This window comes from Palaemon carinicauda, chromosome 11 (genome assembly GCF_036898095.1).
Source record: "Palaemon carinicauda isolate YSFRI2023 chromosome 11, ASM3689809v2, whole genome shotgun sequence".
Classification (NCBI taxonomy): Eukaryota; Metazoa; Arthropoda; class Malacostraca; order Decapoda; family Palaemonidae; genus Palaemon; species Palaemon carinicauda.
Window position 1 is genome coordinate 142,423,008 of NC_090735.1, and position 5,000 is coordinate 142,428,007.

Below are 5,000 nucleotides of genomic sequence, written 5' to 3' on the forward strand. Positions count from 1 at the left end.
GAGAATGGTTAGTTACTCTAAAAGAAAAACCTCGTCTTACTAAAGTGGTAGGGGGATTTTTAAGGGCGATTTATGTTTTAATGAGGTATTCCAGGATTAACAAAACGAGAGAGAGAGAGAGAGAGAGAGAGAGAGAGAGAGAGAGTGGGTTAGTTACTCTAAAAGGAAAAACCTCAAGTCTTACTACAGTGGAGGAGGGATTTTTAAGGGCGATTTGCGTTTTAATAAGGTATTCATGGATTAAAAAAACGAGAGAGAGAGAGAGAGAGAGAGAGAGAGAGAGAGAGAGGGGGGGGGAGTGTTACTGCTCTAAATGAAAGATGTGTCTTACTAAACGGGAAAAGGGGTCTCTAAGGGCGATTTGTTCAGTGCGATATACAAAACTAGTTCACAATACGGTAACACAGTTTCTCCTTGAATGTTATAGGATTTCCCAGAGTTGCGTGCTACACGCGATGTTGATGCAGTTCCCTGAGGAGCTGTGCTTTCAATAGAGTTGAAAGATTTCCTGGAAAAGCGCGTTTCACAAGATGTTAACACAATTTCCACTACACCAGAGAGAGAGAGAGAGAGAGAGAGAGAGAGAGAGAGAGAGATTCTTGTTAAATGGTACGTTTAGCGAGAAATTAAAAAAGGAATACAATTCAAGTGTTTCTATTACAGAGATATAATAACTTACAACGTTGGTATGTCAAGACTAACTATAATTAAAAAGGATTTCTGTCCAGGAAAATTACATAAGCAACTTCAAAGAATAGAAATAATTTGTATGATTTCATAAACATTGGAAGAATTTCTATGCAATCGAGAAACGAAATAAGTATCGCATAACTATTAGTTGTAATGTTAAACATATACATACATACATATTACATATAATAGTGTATGCAAAAATAACTGCTCAATACCTGGATATGCACTCACACACAGACAGATTCACCCCTTCCCTCTTTCCTAACTACATGCTAGTTTGGCCAGTTCGTGTGAGATTGCCGTTCAGCGTGAAAGGAATATATATATATATATATATATATATAGATATATATATATATATATATGTATGTATATATATACATATATATATATATATATATATATGTATGTATATATATACATATATATATATATATATTATATATATATGTATATATATACATATATATATATATATATATATTATATGTGTGTGTGCGTGTGTGTCTGTGTGTATATATGAGTGAGCGTGTGCGTGTATATATATATATATATATATATAAAGAGAGAGAGAGAGAGAGAGAGAGAGAGAGAGAGAGACCTGCTCTTTATCATAAAGAGAAGACGTCCGTAATGGATAGTGTAGTTTATAGAATATATGGATAATATACATTCACAAAAAAAACTACATGTATACTTACTTTAATTATTGAAAAATACAATAGGGCAAAGGATTCATAATAAAAAATACAATATGCTTTTATGTGAAACACAGGTGTTATTACATTTAAACATTTATACATTCTCAAGACAGTATTCTACTTTTAAAAAATGATTAACTTTAATCGTGCATGCAACTGAAATTATATTGCAGAGAGAAAGCTAATTACCGTGAAAGGGAAATCAACATAGCATGGGTTTGAAAATTCATCAAAATAAAGAAAACTACAAACGTTAAAACATTTCATTTTAAAGATTAAAGAAAAATTAGAAGAATTTAATTAAAATATGAAAATATTAATCAGAAAAGGAGGCAAATTGAAAGAAGGTTTTGGTTTAGATGAAAAGATTTCCGAGAGAAAAAAAAACTACTTTAGTGGAATGAATGAATAAAATCCACAAAAAATAACTTTCTATACGTGAAGTCTAAGAAATGCATACATTTTCAGAAATACTTAAACCTAAACTATTCTTTATAATATCAGGATGTCTAGGAAATAGGAAGCATTCTCTAAAAACGAATACTAGTTGGTGAGGTTATTTCTTCTAGAACCCAGAGGAAGATTGCGAAAATGCAAGAGGAAGTTCCTAACAATGTCACCAGTCTTGATTATCTAATATGACTATCGTAAAAACATTATGCGACGAAATCGCAATTAGATAAGCGGCAGTGCGAGTAACGCCACTTTACGCTACTCGGGGAAATAATGAACATTAAATTACATTTCTGAAAGAGCCTTCCACAAAAGCTGAAGCAATTTCATGGCGTAATCCGTTTTCGTCTAACGTCAGAAATTGCTTTTGAACAGATGATTTCAACAATAGGATACAGCAATAGGGACTAAGATGAAGGTCTTGCATTTAATGCTTTTTACTCGCCGAGTCGAAACTTATGAAATATCAAAGGAATCAAATACTATTTACGACCAAGAGTCCAAAGTCATACAATTCTAAAGGAATCCAATACTATTTACGGCCAAAAGTCCAAACTTAAACGATTCCAAAAGAATCTGTTGAAAACTTAAGAAAAACTTCAGCCAATTCTAAACCAGGCTGCATTGCCTTAATGAGAGATTCCAAAAATCATACTATTTTGTCAGTCATAATAAAGAATTCTGTTAATAGTACTTTCCCCCACCCCGGCACCAAAGCTGCACTTTCTGCCTTTAACTTTTCCTCTTAGTGGTATCTTCCAATCTTGCAGTCCAACTTCTTTTACTAAGACTATGCCTTTTCACATAAGATTAAACCCCTAGACAAATCTATAAAAGTGAACTAGACGGCGAGTCTAACTTACTCGCAATAATAACAATAAACCTAATAATAATAAGCCCTGAATGAAAAAACTTTTGAAGTTCAGCAGAGACAGGAGCCTGGTCCGAATGAACGGCCGTTGTATGGATACGACCAAAGCCCCAATACGGCCCACTTGTTGCCGGCAACGATCCTACCAATATTCCAGGGAGGTCGATCACAAAAGGAGTTTCTACGAAACATATTTTCGGGAGCGGCTTCCAGTTGACTGTCCAGAGGTGGCGAGTGCATATGGAACATTCTCTCTCTCTCTCTCTCTCTCTCTCTCTCTCTCTCTCTCTCTCTGTGGATTTTCTTTGAAAAAATATATAATCGAATAAAACAGTAATAATTTCTATATAGATTTTTATCAAATAAGGAGACATTTGAATTGTGATGTTTAAGACATCTGCTCTCTAATGATATAACTGGCTTCCAAAAATATTTCGAATAAATTTGTTACAGATTATGGATGACTTGATGATCAAATTATGTACTGAGAGAGAGAGAGAGAGAGAGAGAGAGAGAGAGAGAGAGTATTTTGTTGCTCCAGATGTTTCACAATTCCTGGCATGACAACTGGCATCAAGAAATTATTACAGTGAAAGCAAGTGACGGGATCTTGATGAGCTGCTGATCAGAGAGAGAGAGAGAGAGAGAGAGAGAGAGAGAGAGAGAGAGGGGGGGGGGGAGAGAGAGAGGGGGGGGGAGAAAAAAATGGTCTTGATAATAACCAGACGGGAAAAAATAAAAGAAGAAAGAAGCAAAAGAAACACAGCAAGAATAAAGTAAGAAAAACCTGAGATTGAAACTTTATCTCCAAAGCACGAGCGATTCCAGAGTAATTTTGAGCCGAGCACATAAACGGGATTGACAAGGTTGTCCTCAGGGTTACATATTGCTTCATACATTGAAGGAGGATGGGTATAAGAGGAGATTGGCGGAAGGGGGCTTTTGTCAAGACGAAAACAAGGTTGCTGGGGGACGAAGAGAGAGAGAGAGAGAGAGAGAGAGAGAGAGAGAGAGAGAATGGAGTAATACAACAGCCTTCATTACATAATCAGGAGTCATGATCCCACACAGGGTTATGGAAACCTCTTCCTTCTTTAGTGTTCCCCTTTTCACGTATTTTACTCGTCTTGGTATCTACAAAAACATAAAATATATATATTTCCGGACAGCCCCCGGTGCATTTGCAGCGTTTTTAATAAACAGGCAACTTCCGTTTAAATATCTTCCTTTAAAGGTTTAAAGGCCAATCATAATGGCAGAGGCAAGGGACAGTGACATTGCCCTATCAAGCAGGACAATGCCCTAGAGACTGATCATATATATATATATATATATATATATACATATATATATATACATATATATATATACATATATATATATACATATATATATATACAATATATATATATATATATATATATAATCAGCGCCTAAGCCAACTCTATACCCAAGCTAGAACCAATGCGGGCTAGGCAATGGCTGCTCATGACTCAGCAGATAGACCTATAGGCTCCCCCAAACCCCCATTCTTAGCTCACAAGGAGGGTGAGATTGAAAAGACTAAAGAAACTAACGAGTCTAAGCAGTATTCGACCCCAGACTGGCGTTTGTCAATCAGAGACGTTACCACATTGGCCATCACAACCCTATTCACTAATTGGATAACATCATCAATTAAATAAGCCCAATTGAGCTTACAAATAATAAAGCACATGCTAACGATTGTCGGTCTTTTTTATCATTATATTATCACCAGCACGAGATTGATTAACCGTAATCCGCAAGATTCAACATATAAAATCTGGAAATATTAATTGAATTCCACCTCATTACATACATGAAAAATCACCTTAAGAAATCACAATTCTCTACAAATTGGATCGCATTTCAATAAATAAAAAAAGTAAATTGTTTCCGTTGATCAACGAATTTCGGTAATATTTAGATAACTATTGCATCCAAAATAATAATATCCGTAGCAAAATCCCTGTCTGATTAGAGATTGTTTCCCGATCTTTTTTCCCTTTCATCAAGATGCGCCAGATGCATTTTAATTCATTACGTCGAACTTCGCTCCGGCGAACGGTCAGAAATTCCAATCAAACACAAATCAAATTTATTAAGTTGTCGGGTCTGAAAAAGTAAATTATAAAAAAAAAATACCATGAAACTTAATTACTTCCGCTTCGTTATGGTAATTCATTTGACGCAGAACTGCAATACAATGCGAATAGGACATTACCAATCAATGAATTCATAAGCTATTACCAGCTCGGGAA